This window comes from Bombus affinis, unplaced genomic scaffold (assembly GCF_024516045.1).
Source record: "Bombus affinis isolate iyBomAffi1 unplaced genomic scaffold, iyBomAffi1.2 ctg00000068.1, whole genome shotgun sequence".
Lineage (NCBI taxonomy): Eukaryota > Metazoa > Arthropoda > Insecta > Hymenoptera > Apidae > Bombus > Bombus affinis.
The window spans coordinates 1,091,865-1,108,192 of NW_026108822.1; the positions used below are offsets into that span (position 1 = coordinate 1,091,865).

General features: G+C 35.5%; 2 long non-coding RNA genes across 3 annotated transcripts; both read left to right on the forward strand.

Annotated features, from left to right (window-relative positions):
- Positions 1-759: 759 nt before the first annotated feature.
- Positions 760-3,995, forward strand: LOC126926997 (uncharacterized). Of its 2 annotated transcripts, none has more exons than XR_007715057.1 (3): positions 760-955; positions 3,304-3,812; positions 3,895-3,995. It is a non-coding gene; the product is annotated as an uncharacterized LOC126926997 (long non-coding RNA). The 2 variants fall into 2 exon arrangements; XR_007715058.1 differs by lacking the exon at positions 760-955 and adding an exon at positions 3,093-3,172.
- A 3-nt stretch (positions 3,996-3,998) lies between these two features.
- LOC126926988 (uncharacterized) lies at positions 3,999-4,336 on the forward strand. The gene is made up of 2 exons (XR_007715049.1): positions 3,999-4,103; positions 4,182-4,336. It is a non-coding gene; the product is annotated as an uncharacterized LOC126926988 (long non-coding RNA).
- Positions 4,337-16,328: the final 11,992 nt, after the last annotated feature.

Genomic DNA, 16,328 nt, shown 5'->3' on the forward strand with positions numbered 1-16,328 from the left:
AAAGCTGTTTGTATTCCGAGTTATTAAGCATCGTTATAACAACGAATGGTGTTGATAATTCTCTAATTTATTTAAATTTCCAAATTAACATAAAGTGTTACGTAATTATTTTATAAATGTCTTAAAACGTTATGAATATTAGTTTATATGAAATCTTCCCTTAGAGTACGTGGGCGGATGAATATTAAACTTTGATGGAGCGCATCTAACGATGAAATATTACATATCTATGAAATTCATCTAAATGATTAAATATCAGATATCTATGGTATTCATCAAACGATTAAATATCAAATAATATAAAAAAAATATAAAATAACAGTTAGCAACATTTCGATATTATGGATTAATTGAATTAACTTTTAAATCGAAACACAAACGTGTTAACTACAACCTGTGGATTAAAGCGATTACAACTTTTTCCTTTTTTTTACTTTTTTTTTTTTTTTTTTTGATAGGAAAACTTCAACCAATACTTTTGTGTAAGCCTGTGAGGTAAGCCTCGACTTCTAAACTAACTTCGTAAGCTATAGAACTAAAAGAGCATAATCGTAATGTGATACGAATAGTCGGAAGAAATTTAACATTTATTTAAAAACTATATATATTTATTTAAAAACCGCTATATTACAAAGTCTTTAACTATATTTTTATGAATCTGTATAATTTTTTAGAATTTTAAAAGGATACATATATATATGCAAGCTCCCTAGATTTCATGTAGGATAGGGATTCTTTTTGTTTCGCGGGTAGCACGACAGGCTGTGTTTCACGGACAGACCGATCTTCCCTTGTTTTACGGACGACCATTTTAAGAAGCACGTTTTTCCCGAACGGACGGACAGAGAGTTACATTAGAGACAAACAAGGTTACGGAATAGTTATTTAAGATTTTAAAGACTGAAGAAGAAAGATCGGTAGCTCAGGACGTTGAAAATCGATTCTCGATTTTCAGGTAAACATTGTACTAAAGACTTGTTATTTCCCGTTTATATAATTATTGTTATTTATTGTTATAAACGCATATTAATTGTCGTTTATTTTTGTATTTTATTATTTACTTCATAATAAAAACTCGATTTTCAGACTACAGAATCGATCCTGAATTATCACCAAATTACCATCTTACAAATCGATTTTCACTACGCCATGCCGTTAAAAGTGAAGCTACGTATCGCCGTGAACGAGAACGCAATGGGGAGAAAATAGAATCCATAAGAATTCATAAGAAAACCAGAAGATGAAGTATGTGATGTCTTTCCTCCAGAATATCAAGCAAGAGATCATCATCCGCGGTTATTCAGTTTATCGATAGTGAAGAAAGCCGCAAACAACTTAACCAAGGTAAGCCATTACAGAAACATTGCACTCACGATGGATGACGCAACGGCAGCGTCATACATCGGTACAAGTTTAAACTTCGTGTTTCGAGATATTTACTTAGAAGAATCGGAGATCATCCCCACAAGGAAAATAAAGACCGAAATCGAAAAGCCCAATCTTCAAACAGAAACATTATTAGAGATCTTCCAGAAACAAAACATGCATGAGAGAGAAGGCACAGACTTTGTCATAAAACAATTTGATGGAACGCAAAAAGCCACAGATTGGAGTATGAAATATTCATATTTCACATACGCATCCCTTCCATACTCTAATATGAGTATGAAACCGAATACCAAAAATACAAAATCCAAACTGATGAAAAAAGGATCAAGAATTTGAAGAAATATTTGGGAAAAACAGCATCAGAATGGTACCAGACAAATCTGCTGAAGGATGAAGAATACAACTGGGAAAATTGGAAGGTGGCAGTTCAAAAAGCCTCTGGCAATAAAGGTTGGTCTGCAGTACGATACGCTTATAACTTTAAATACATTTCAGGTTCATTCACTGAATATGCCATAAAAAAGGAATGATTAATATTGGAAGTAAGGAGGAAGACTTCTGAAGAGACAGGGATAAATCTAATTGTTATTGGATTACCCATACACATTCAAGATAAAATCGATAAAGAAACAGTACAATCAACAAATGGCTTAATCGGATTCTTGGGGCAATATCAGACGAAGGGAAGAAAAACACAAGGGAGTAACGCAAGATTGGACAGAAAGCCAGAGCCACCGCCCAAGAAACAACCTTGTGTGATTTATGAAGCACTGAATTTCCCAGGTCGATTTCACCCAATAACAACTCACCAAAGAAATACATGCACATACTCATCGATCATTTTTCAAGGGCTGTTTTTATGTCCACATCGAAAACACAACACACAGAAGATATCATAAAACTTATAGACTCGACAGGAGAAACTGATTGCATAAAAATTATCCTTGCAGACCGATACCCAGTAATGACATCCAAAGAAATTCAAGAGTATACGAGGAAAAGGAACATTAAATTAATTTTCACCTCGACAGACTGCCCATCCTCCAATGGACTGAACAAAAGGGTAAATCAAACATTAGTAAACAGGATCAGATGTAATTCAGACGAAAATAAGAGAAACTGGACAAAAATCACAGAAGAAAGCGTAGAAGAAAACAATAACACCAGACACAGTGTAACGGGGTTTGCCCCAAATCATTTACTGAATGGAAAAATGATTGAAATCGTCCCTAAGGAAATAATGGTGAATAAGATAAACCTAAAAAGAGACAGAGAAGAAGCATTCAAAAACTCAACAAGAAATTTCGAAATCAACAAACAAAAATACGATAAAAAAAGAAGAGAACACGAATTTAAAATCGGTGATATGGTCTTCACCCATAACGGAAAAAAAATGAATAGAAATAAGCTGGAAGAAATTAGGAAAGGACCTTTCATAATTCTAAGAAGGATTTCAAACTCCATATATGAAGTGGATAACGGTAATCGGGGATCTGAAGGGAATCTGTTCCACTCCCCATTCGAGGGGCGGTGTAAACTCCCTAGAGTTCATGTAGGATAGGGATTCTTTTTGTTTTACGGGTAGCACGACAGGCTGTGTTTCACGGACAGACCTTCTTTTGTTTTATGGACGATCATTTTAAGAAGCACGTTTTTCCCGAACGGACGGACAGAGAGTTACATTAGAGACAAACAAGGTTACGGAATAGTTATTTAAAACTTTAAAGACTGAAGAAGAAAGATCGGTAGCTCAGGACGTTGAAAATCGATTCTCGATTTTCAGGTAAACATTGTACTAAAGACTTCTTATTTCCCGTTTATATAATTATTGTTATTTATTGTTATAGACGCATATTAATTGTTGTTTATTTTTGTATTTTATTATTTACTCCATAATAAAAACTCGATTTTTAGACTACAGAATAGATCCCTGAATTATCCCCGGATTACTATCTTACATATATGTACATATTTGTATATTTATATATATATATATAAATACATATATATATATATATAGAGAGAGAGAGAGAGAGAATGTTACAAGGAAGTAATCTAAAACTCCGTAAATTTGTAGTACATGTTTAATGAGAGAAGTATTAAATATCTGATAAGCGTAGATCCAAAAATTAATCCTATTTATTTGATATACCGTACTTTTTATTTAACATTTAAATCGAACGTTTAAATCGAACCCTCGATAGAATAGGTAGAATAAACGTGTCCAATAAAATAATCTCCTCCATCATCTGATTTGAATTCAACGAATTTTTTTTTATGAATACACATAGAGAGAAATCTACCTATTGTGGACACACGTACAAATCAATAAATAATGCATGTCGTGCAATATCGGCTACAGAAGGAATAAATAGAGAATTATGTATTATCCACAGATGGCAGTTATACAGTGACTACGAAAGGTATTTAAATAATATGAATATAAATACATGATACAGGTATTAAACTTGGTATTATTTAGTGGTACTTTCATACGATTATAAGGATTTGATTTGAAATATAAAAGCTGATAGGAAAACGGTTCATTGGAAAATATGGACACGCGCAAATATTTTCTCGTGCCCGCAGTATATTAAAACAGAAAGTCAAATATTTCTTATCAATGGCGAAGGATATTTTTCTCTTCTTCTTGACCCAGCAATTGGATTTCATCAATATTATATAACGTTGATTAAAATTTCCTTTTCTCTCGAGTGAGTACTATAAGATCACAAAATAACATAGATCTTTTCTTTGCAACTTGCTGAATATAAAACTGCGTCCTTTTACAGGCAACCATGTATATTCCAAGCGTGATGAAGGGATTAGATCATCGTATCGTAAATTATGCTTACTTCCAACCCCAAAGGCAGACTTTCTATGTGCTTGTCTCTTTGCTTCGAGGGCCAGCGAACTCTTCACTCTATATGACAGAAACAGCCTAGAATCCAGGGGGAAATTTGAAAGTCAATCAAGGAAGGAACTGCAAGATGGACAGAGCAAGGTCTCGTAGAAATGTATGTGAGATTCGTTTCTCGCAAATTACGAGATACGGAAACGTTTAAAGTCATCTACAGGCGGAAATCTGTTCAAGACAGTCGCGGTAATGTTTCGACGTTATATTTTATACGTTAAGCCAGCTATTATTTAAATATGTTCTTTGAAATTAAGTAAAATCAAAGTAGCTGAAAAAGTACAGCTGATAAAATTACGTTCAAAACGTGAATGAACAATAATTTTTACTTTCGTTACGCTGTTGTTATCGATTATCCATTATTTCTTATGGCAAGAAATGGGAACGTGCTTAATTTACGATAAAAACGAGAAACAATACGTAAAATATTTTTCACGATAAATTATTTTCATATTGTTTGAAATAATTTTACGCTTCCGCGATATAAGTGGCGAATGTAATTGAACAAGAATCATTTTTGATAAATGTAACAGATATATACCGTATATATATGCAAAATATATTATAACGTGTTAATTCATAAAGTTACTTAAAATTATTGGAAATCTATGTACGTAGGTATGTTTAAATATTTCATTCATGTTTTTATTCCATTGAATTGCAAGTTATATAAAATCATTTCATTAATAGTATAGTTAAATAATATAAGAATTGCGAATTAAGAATATTGTTTATTAGTGATATAAATAATTAAATTAGTAATAATGTATACTTAACACGTTCTTGTATTTTGCTATTAAGGTAGAATTAAATGGTTAAAGAATTAAAATTATTTCGCTCTTCTTTCAAAATTATTTCAATCTCGATCTCATGTTTTAGAAGGGAAAACTATAATTTTTGTTCTTAAAACATATCATCCCCTAATAGTCTGCGTTCGAATCATGATTATTCTAAAAACCACTATGATTGTGTTATTGAAATAACGTCATCAACTAGTTTCTTAAACTACGTAGATGCTACTGAAACAAACTACGTACATGCATAGTAAGTTTATATGAATATTAAACACAAGAAACTTCGTTTGACTTGATTTGGCTGAAATCAGCTTGTCGAAGTGCATCATAGAAATAAGTCACGTCGATCAAAGTTGTAGCGCAATATCTATTAGACCGTCATTAAAGTCATCGTTGGTACATTAATAGATGGTATCACACAGTTAAACGACATGTCATAATATTCTTTCATCTAAACCATAGTAGCAACAGACTATTTCCTACAGACTAGAGGTATTTCATGGGACGATCATATAAATTCTTAAATACAATAATGTATAATACACATACGTACATACATGAACCAAGTCTGTAAGCATAATCTATAGACTATAATAAATACGTGAAACATTTTGAATTCTGTATTAGATTTGAAGAAATCTCGAATAAATCAAAAGATATTAAATACTACAAAACTGTGAGCATTATTAAGGATTAGGATGTGATTTTTTGAAAGATATAAATATAATTTATGAATAGTTTCAAAGATGAAGGTGAAAGAAATCTGTAACAAGAATTAGTCCCTTAAGGAAACGTTAATTACTTTGTTACTGTAGAAACACTTGTGGATTCTTCGATATAAAACTAACAATTATCTTTTATCTAAAGGATATGTTATAATACAAAGATCCTTAAAATTATTCGATGGAATATCCAATTGATATTAATGCTGATTACCTACTTTTTAACCTATCATTTACAAAGAACAGTTTATTTATCGAAGCTATAAACTCTTTTGCCCGCTTCAGAGCTTCCATCGACGATTTATGACGTACATGGTGCAATAATGCCTAATGCGATTCTCTTTAATATCCCATATTGCATACATTCTCGTACCGATTACACAAATTGTTTGAATTCAAGAAACATGCGATCACTATACCGGTATAAATTTGTTATTTACTTGATCTGAAATATCCTTTCAAGTTTGAAGTGAAATTGAAATTCTTTCAAATAATCTTTGACTTAAAGATGTTATTTATAGCTTCGCGTTTATCGATATTGATTCCCTAAATTTAACTGATTTTACATGTATATTTATTTTACGATTTAAGCATTACATGTTAGTTTAAGTATCATTTACATACCAGCTACTTGAAATCCATTTAATTTCATGTAACTTAACTAATTACAGAACAAGGTTTAACTTTTACGTTAACTAAGCTCAAAATGTCCATGAAGCATGATTTGTTTCTGGAAAGTCATTTAACTATTTTAACTAACGAAATGTATAACGAAAACTATCGATTTTCAGAACTTTATAATATAATGGAATCGTTTTACATATTTGCGGACAAACAACACAACAGTTTTCGTCTATGAATACGAAACAAAAAATTTAAATAAAAATTATATTAATCCTTTCGGTACGAGTTGTTTTTTAACATCGATGGTACGTATAAAGCAGTAAAGCATGTGCGTGACCTGAATACATTTCCGGTCTTTTTATAACGATTGTGAACAAATAATGTAAAACTATAACTTCAAAACTATAACGTATGTTTCCAGATAAAGAAAATAATCACAGACTTCGCTGGATGCATAAGCATTCATAGACAACATCAATGGAATTTTTTCTGATGAATATGTCCTTCTCCTGTAGGAAAGTATGAGATGACTCGTTTGTTTGTAAGAAATGTTCAAGAGCAGTTATGAAATCATTTACGGATTTCACTACGTTTTACATATTCGAAACTTTCCATCTTTGCATTTCTTTTCTGTCTCCCCTTTCTCGTGAATACTTAAATACATGATTTTTTCAAAACTTCACAAAAATAATCGTAAGAATCTATTCTATTTTTTCTCGTATATTTCCTTGTTTGGAAAAAGGAATAATTTATGACTTGTAATTTGTAAAATTACGCTAATAATATCAGTTTACTTGTACAAGATGGCCACCATACACATATTTGTCACATTAGAAAATATAGACCTAACCAAACAGGAATATTACACATTACAAGTTAACGTACATATATATGTAGTATCTATTTACAAGTATCGCAGATTACCTCTTGAAAAGTAAGAAAACATAAAGACTAAAGTAAAGTTGTAAATCTAAACTACAGTTCAAGTTATACAAGGCATGCAAAGCTTCTCTTGAAACGTTAGGTGCGTACTTCGATATACAATATAAAGAAACATAGCCCGCGAGAAAAGCTATATAGTACATACCATACAGATCCCTCGCCATAACTTTGTCAATATGCGCAACGAAATCGGTAATTTTCGCGCCACCACTCAAACGCCGTTTCCCTCGCTTTGGATAATTGAATTAAATCCAGATCGTCCATGTTTACAGCGAAGCAACATGTAATACCGCCAAAAGTGCTTTCCACCCCCTCACATAACTGACATCGGCCGTCCGTGGATCCAACGGAAGGATTTTGAACGTTGGGGAATGCGTAACGCTGATTGGCTATTGAGCTCGGGGGTCGATCGTATAAAGGGACGCCGGGTCGCAACGAGCCTCACAGTACCGCTTCGACTGTGAACGCGATAGGAATTGGACCGTTTATTTTACAAAGCTCATTTATCTTTTGCAACAATTACATTCGAATGTCTTTTCAAGCGCTAACGACATAATCGACGTTTGGTAAGCGATTAGTAACTGCGAATTCGTAGAATTCGTGGATAATTCTCGAGCTGTTTCGTGCGTACGCGATATTAAGTGGCACGCAAACAGGTGCACCTATTCGCGTAGCGCAAGAAATGTATCACGGAGGTCGTTGCAGGTAATATCCATCGACAGACGGGACAATTCGGGTGCACGATCTATGCCTATGACTGTGCAGTAGGGCATACTCTTCTCGACCACTTGTCTGGCGCCAACCACGACTATTGTCTCGCGAAGGCCAAGCTGTAAATCTTCGTTGCTTATACCGTTTTCTTGGTGAGTGTTAATTTTTTACTTATTCGATGGTATAATAATACCGTTATTACGAGGTAAAAGTTTTGTTAATTTTCATCAAATTCCGTTCGTTTTTCATTACCAATTTTCAATAAATTATCGTTGCTTGTCTGTCGGATTCGTATTATTATAGTATTTTAACTGTCTATGTTTTTAACGTTCCATGGCTAGAAATCCACGAACAGTACACAAATTACCAATTGCTGTTCTTTTATCTACGCGACGTTTAATTTCCGTTAAAAATAAATTACGTTTAAAAAGCTAGTTTAAAAAATGACTCGGTTAACCGGTTAATATCGGATTCTTGCTATAGTTGTTACATGACTTTTTACTATTTTTTGTCTATTGCCAAATAACCTTTCTCATGGTAGGCGGATCGTACACGATTATAACGTGGAGAAAACGTGAAGGGTAATCGTTTTACTAACTCGTTGCCTTAATTGGTTTACCTTAACTATGTTGGCTGTGTCAACCGATGATACGGGTTACGCTTATTTCATTGTTCACGCAACACGGTATAACGGTACATATCTGGAATCTGCATAGATGATTAGGGATGAATGTTATGGAAATTTCCAATCTAAACAACCCAGTCTTCAATGAGTATCGATCGATCGCATTTTAATGTCGTTAATTACGAGCAATTATATTAATGAAACTATCGTAAATCTTGTACAAATAAAAACAAAAAAGGATCAAGAAATTAATATTATTGTTACCATCGTTGCGCGCAAATATTACGTACAGTGGGTATTTTATCGTAAGAAGGAACATATTACTTTGTCCCAAAAGTTTCTTTCCTTTTATAAGGAAATTATTTAATTGTTAGTACATACGCATCTTCTAACGAATGGGAACAACTTCGAGTCACCGTAATCATCATATCGAATGGAGAAAAAAAAAGATCGAAAAATATATATATTGGAAACTTTGAATCTAAAATCTGATATTTATACGAACGTTGTAGCACGAAATTTAATTTCTCTTCTTTTTCCGGCTTCCGTAAAACGACTGCGTCTAAAGGACTTTCGAAACTTAATTATCCCGGTTGAATCTTTAAAGTAATATACATGGACTAACTTTTCATTGAAGACACCGGTAAGGAAGAAAATCGCCAGGAACTGGTAATTATCGAGCGCTTCCACAATGAGTAGACGGTCAGTTTGTCTAACTCCTTCATTCAAGGATAGCGCATACTTGAAGTGTTTCCTACTCCGGGGACTGTTATTGAAATGCTTGGAATTGCACGTATAGTTGCGCAGTTATGCGTTTAAGGGCCACATCTGTCATCTCGATTTTTTTATTATCGTTGCACACCACCTTGCATGATTTTAATAATATTTAGACAGAAGAAAAAATATGAATAAGTATTCTTGTTATTATTTGCGTTATTAAGTCAAAATGGAAAATACCTTCGGTTCGAACAGTTGATTTTAATCAACTTTAGTTGAAATTCGATTTGTACTTTGGAAATTTTAATCGGTTGCAGAATATATAATATTAGAATATATAATAACGGATATAATATGCAAAGTTAAATGTATTCTACGTCATTGTCATTATTGTTATTGTTTGATCGTGATCGGAGAATAATATTTTAAAAGACATGACGAATATATGGCATAGAATTTGTATTATGAGATCGAAATGGAAGATACTTTTAGTTCGAAGGTTTGATTAAAATTCAAATTTCATTGTGCTTGGCGAATTTCCATCGATCGTAGAATATACAGCTAAAACATCGATGTAACATCGAAAGTCAAGCAATATTCTACTTTCTCGTTTCGCTTGTTATCGTCATGTACAGCCTCGTAATATTTTTAAAACCATAGGACACATATAAATGAGATATAAATACGTAAGTGCGTTATTAAATCGAAATGGCAAGTACTTTCGGCTCGGATATCGATCAAAATAATATTGAGAGTGAAATGCAAGCTATGTGTATCACGCGTTATTTCAGCGCGAAGTTTCGGTGAAATTGAACCGAAAAATTTGATTTCAACGCAAATCAAACGCTGGTTGGCCGTGTCAAAAACATATCGCCGTATCCACTGTTTTGGTCCGGTTATTTCACGCGTGATGACACATATGCAAAATTGAAAGTCCTTTACAACGTACGTACACAAGTGTCCCGTGTGCTTCTTATCTCTCCTTACGCATAAAACGCTATGTGTATATTTCGAAATATGAGAAACGGTTGATTTGCTGTACAAAGTGCAACGTCACGTGATTTTTATCGAAAGCTATAACCATACCAGATATAACGTTACAGAATAAAATACGTCGCGAAATACCATTACAGCGTGCTTGGTTTTATTTTCTAATCTTTTTATCCTAACTTTGTCATTTCGCTCGTGCGTGTGCCTTGTAACGTAACGGTAGTAATACAGTTTTTACGTTCACTCGCATACGTAGCTTGCAACGTAGTATACTTTATGTTCAGACTGCTGGCCATAAACTCGATTTACAATAATTATCCTCCCTCTTGCCTTGTATTCTCGCTTAATCATACACACACACACACACACGCAAAACCTTATTTTTATTATTCTTTTATTTTATTCTTTTTTTGTTATTTTACCTTCAGTTGCGATACGTAAAAGATTCTTGTAATTACGCTCCATCTAAGTGTTAGCCTTATACCTCTAACGTTATAAATAAATTCTTAATATCGAATCGACATCGCAGAAAAGGTAAAATATGGAACACTCAGATCGGTTAACAGAACAGAAATGTAGTTGTTCGCAATCATCGAGATCCGAGCATCAAATTGTTTGACTACTCGATGATCCACATTTTGCCATCAGAATAATAAATCTAAAATTTAGCGAAAATAGTTTCTGGCAAAATAAACGTTCAGAAAATGAACGACTAACTGAGTGAAGTAGCCTATAGTCGTTTGGCAGACATTCATCATCGATCGGATTAAGAAAGAAAGGGAGACCTGTTCCATATTTGGCCACTTTCCTCTATGTATGTAAAGTGTTTATAACGTAAAATGCTAAAGTCGAACCTTGTTAGCTCGAAGCCCAAGGGATGAGCAAAAATTTCCGAGTTCTAGAGGTTTCTTCTTATCGAAAACGTCGAGCAAATGAGGTTCGACAAGCGGAAATTCGAAGGAGTACGAAGGTTGAATTGCGTTCATCTTTTCAGGAAACGTTGGTATTTTAAGGTTCCCCTTCGAATTCGTTTGATTCGACGCAAAAGATCAACCCCTGTCATTTTTGCGACTTAATGCGTCTCTCGTTTCAAATATGTCAAATTGACAGAATAGTAGAACATCGACTACGCGAAAGGATAAACAATTAATTTTCCTCTTTGTCATTTGCACGCATTCTAATTCGTTCTTTTTCTCGGAGATATCGGATTTCGTTCACCCGTGAAGGTCACAAACTTTTAGACAAATCGTTGCAATCTCCTTTACATCTTCGATGTGTAATACGAATGGATACGATGGATACGATGGATAATACGAAATCGTTATCGATGTATTAGGTATAATATCGGTTGGTCGGAAAATTCGTTCCGATTTTTAAGGAATTTAATAAAATAAAAGCTTTGCTTAGTACCTTTCCATTGAGGAAATTTCAAGTATGTTTTCATTTATGTTTTTAAGCATATCACGCTGAAAAAACGTTACTGTAAATGTTTTTAAATATGCTCGTTGATTTTTAATAAAATATTACACGTGTTAAACGCTGCTGGGAAAGTTCGTTCGGATTTTTAACTCTTTGGACGATGTAAAAAATCATATTGAAAAGTTTCCCGCCGGAAAGCCTGAGAGGTTCTGGAAGAATGGATATTCAAGTTGCGTGAAATATGGGAAAAGTTTGCGGAAGAAAAAATCGTGCCTGTATAATTCGATAAACGTATTTCGAGTAGAAATGCAAATTAGAACCAAAGGATCTTTTCAATCGTTCGAAAAATACGTGGCAATTCAGGCTATATGCTTGTCAGAGCATCCGCGGAATATTAATTCTGTGTTATAACAGCCACGCATACTCCACGTTTCACGAGTATACTCGTCGTCGCTTACTTTTCGCGACGCATTTTAACACGCTTCTCAGAAAGGTCGCAACAACTAACAGCTTCATATCGTATAAATAAATTAAATCTTTTTTAAGAACATTTTGGCCATTGTATCTTTAATAGCTAAAACATTTTATTCCAGACAAATCCCTTGCTTCGTGCAACCAACACCGAATTATTTTAAATTAGATTGGTCGTTTGGAAAGAAGATACGCGTTTTCCTTTGCCCGCCAATTTGACAGGTGTTGGTAAAAACACGGTGGAAATGACTGGCGCAATGACGAAAAACCTTTAGCTTCCATCGATATGCGTCTGACGTCGACCTTCGAAGAAGTTGGGATACAACTTGCGTCTTACATTTTTCGTCTCGCGTTATTTGCGTAAATATACAAAGAAAGACAGACGTCTGTCTCAGTGTGGTTCCGATCGTTCGGGATCTAAATTCAGACCTAAAACTGTAGGTTCATTCTTCGCCATCCGCACGCTGTTCTCGTGATTCTTTGCCCAGAGTTTCATAAGACAGTCGCTAACGAGCTCGCTAACCGAAAGGTCTGCGACTGCGACCAAATGCTCTGGAACCGTACGACTTTTAAAACGATAAGGATTGACGACGACGAAGACTGAAAATGCGAAATATATATATATAATGCGTTCGTCTAATAACGCACGCACATTCGTACGGTAAATACCTGAGGTTATTTGGTGCAGGATGTGTAGATGTTTAATAGTATATTTATTAACAATTCTCGTTTTCGACTCTTTACGTACAACTCTTGATTCAACAAATGTTTTCTTGATCCGATTCGTTTCTTTTTGTCGCCCTTTAATATCCCCACTACGCACGCGATTGGTGGGCGTCCGAGACCGTTGTCACGTAACAACGGTCTCGGACGCCCACCAATCGCGTGCGTAGTGGGGATATTAAGAGACGACAAAAAGAAACGAATTTTTTTTTTCCAACGTCATTTTCGTCCGTGACCGTTTACACGTGGCAATGGTAGCGGACGCCCACCAATCGCGTGCGTAGTGGGGATATTGAGAGACGACAAAAAGAAACGAATTTTATTTTTCCAACGTCATTTTCGTCCGTGACCGTTTACACGTGGCAATGGTAGCGGACACCTACCAACTGCGTGCGCAGTAGGGATATTGAGAAACGACAAAAAGAAAGGAATTTAATTTTTCCAACGTCATTTTCGTCCGTGACCGTTTACACGTGGCAATAGTGGCGGACGCCTACCAACCGCGTGCGCAGTAGAGATATTGAGAGACGACAAAAAGAAAGGAATTTTATTTTTCGAACGTCATTTTCGTCCGTGACCGTTTACACGTGGCAATGGTAGCGGACACCTACCAACCGTGTGCGTAGTGGGGATATTGAGAGGCGACAAAAAGAAACGAATTTTATTTTTCGAACGTCATTTTCGTCCGTGACCGTTTACACGTGGCAATGGTAGCGGACGCCTACCAACTGCGTGCGTAGTGGAGATATTGAGAGGCGACAAAAAGAAAGGAATTTTCCTTTTCGAACGTCCTTTCGTCCGTGACCGTTTACACGTGGCAATGGTAGCGGACGCCTACCAACCGCGTGCGTAGTGGGGATATTGAGAGACGATAAAAAGAAACGAATTTTCGTTTTCGAACGTCACTTTCGTCCTTGACCGTTGACACGTGGCAACGGTAGCGGATGCCTACCAACCGCGTGCGTAGTGGGGATATTGAGAGACGACAAAAGGAAACGAATTTTCGTTTTCGAACGTCATTTTCGTCACGCCTTTTTCCAAATATTCGGTGGAGGGATTGTAGGGATATCGATGACTGGTTAGGCCTATTTTCACTTACGCTTCGATGTTATACTTGTATCGACGAAACCGTTGGAAAGTTTTGTTATCGCAGCTACATACGTAAGTGTGTAACACAGATTAACCATCGTACCTGATTAACACTAACTCTTAACGAAATGAATAAGGGCAAATGCACAATTTTAAATAAAATTTTCTATGTCGTTTCACCGGGCTTGGTAAGATTAGCGTTGAACAAGGACAAAAGGCGCCTTTATCCGTCTAACAGGGCATTCTCTTCCCATTCTCATATCGCATCCATTTACACGGTAACGTACGACCCTCGTACTCTGTATTTCTATATCTTTATGGTTATTCCAGACAATGTCAACAATAGAAAGAAAGATTGGTTGCTGACGGCTCGTAACGTATAGCTGGAAAAGTTGGAGCTGCAGAGAGCAACTTGTTAGAGTAGCGGCAATATGGAAGTTGTACTCGCACAGGTAAACTTGGCCATGTAGAAGTCTGGGCTGGGTTAGATCGTGTTCTAAACTCGAGTTACAGAGTTAAAATAACGTATCCGGACGTGTAGATGATTCGAGTTAAAGCAAGCATTATTTTCACTTATAGGAGGCAGCGAAACGAAAGGAATCAAAGAAAATTGTTACAGCCTCGTGCAGGTTTTTGAAGTCATAGGGGCTCGATCGTAAAACAAAATTCGCCGAACGAGCGGGTATTCTATTTACCTGATAAAGTTAAATATTATCGCCCGCGCTACAAAAGAAAAAATCTATTATCCATTTGTTCCTATCTCCACCATTTACATACACCGTTTTTGCAACGGTAAAATTCCTTTGCAAATCATTTTTTAACGAAAACTACGAACAATGTTTTCCGCGTTACTCTGACGCGCTTTTAATTCGCCGTGCTTCATGCGGCTTTTGTCGCAGCCGCTAGCATTGAAATACGTGTCGCGGAAAGGTCGTAGTTGAAGCTGCGCAATAGTAAAGGAAAAAAGGCGCGATATCGGTTCATGATGTAGGCGATTCGGCGTAAACGCGTGGGAGAGATACCCTGCAACGATTGCCGCGCTTTATTAACTAGCGTAGAGAAGTTGAAAGCGAGAGAAAATTTCAGTGACATCGATGAACACCCGGCGGTATGGAATACGGGTCACGCTTATCCCGGGCATCGATTGGAATTACTCGCACGAGATACGACCACGGATAAACGTTTCGAGGAACTTTTCCGTTGTTCCCAGCGTCGTCTCCTCCGATTTGCGAAATCTTTCGTACTTTTTCCGTCGATGTAACGAGCGTAGTTTCGGTCCAATTGGAACAAGGGTCGAAGAAAGGAAGCGAAATTGCTTTTTGACTCTCGATAGCTCGCTAAATCGCGACCTAGCAAACAACGAATCAGCTTACGCGGAAATGCTGCATTTATGCATAAGAAGCGCGCGAGCCAATTTCTTCGAAGATAATTACGTTCAATTAGCATAGAATTAATATCGTAAGGTCGGAATTTTTTTCCTTTTTATATAAAATAAAAACTGGTATTTTTAACGAGACTTTTTACTCGAGCAGAAAGAACGAGATTGGTTGTTGGTTGAAGTAGCAATAACGATGTGACGAATATCATCATTCGTTCGTTTCACTATTAATTTGGTGACGTTTTAACGACCAGGTATACCGGTTTCATGTTCTGTGCGAAACAATCAGATTGTGACACGTATACGTGTGGGAAATGTTTAAAGATTCGGAAGATAAAAGAAGCGAGTAATAGAATTTAAGGATGCATAGAATTCACAGAATATGCAACGATATATAGGACATTCAAAGTATAATCTTCGTTAGGATATTTAAAAAGTACGACAAATATCTGTCCGGGTTTTAACACTTTAGTGTGACCGTAAAAATATAAATATTCGTATATCCACAATGTAAATATAAAAATTTCAAATAATATTTCCATGTGATGTGGAATAATCGACGAGGAAGTAACAGTCGAAGACTGTTTGATGCACCCTTCTTGCGTGTCAGTATTGTTTCATAAAAATGAATTTAAAAGAAACTATTTGGAAATTGAGGTGGAAGATACCCTAAACTACGATAAAAAATACACACGTACACACTATTTATACATACGTACTGAGAGTGTTCCAAGGATGAAATGTTAAACAGCGTTGAATATTAAAACTATTTTAAAAATTAGAGGAAAATTAAGCCAGCTTACTGCTATTACTATTAGGA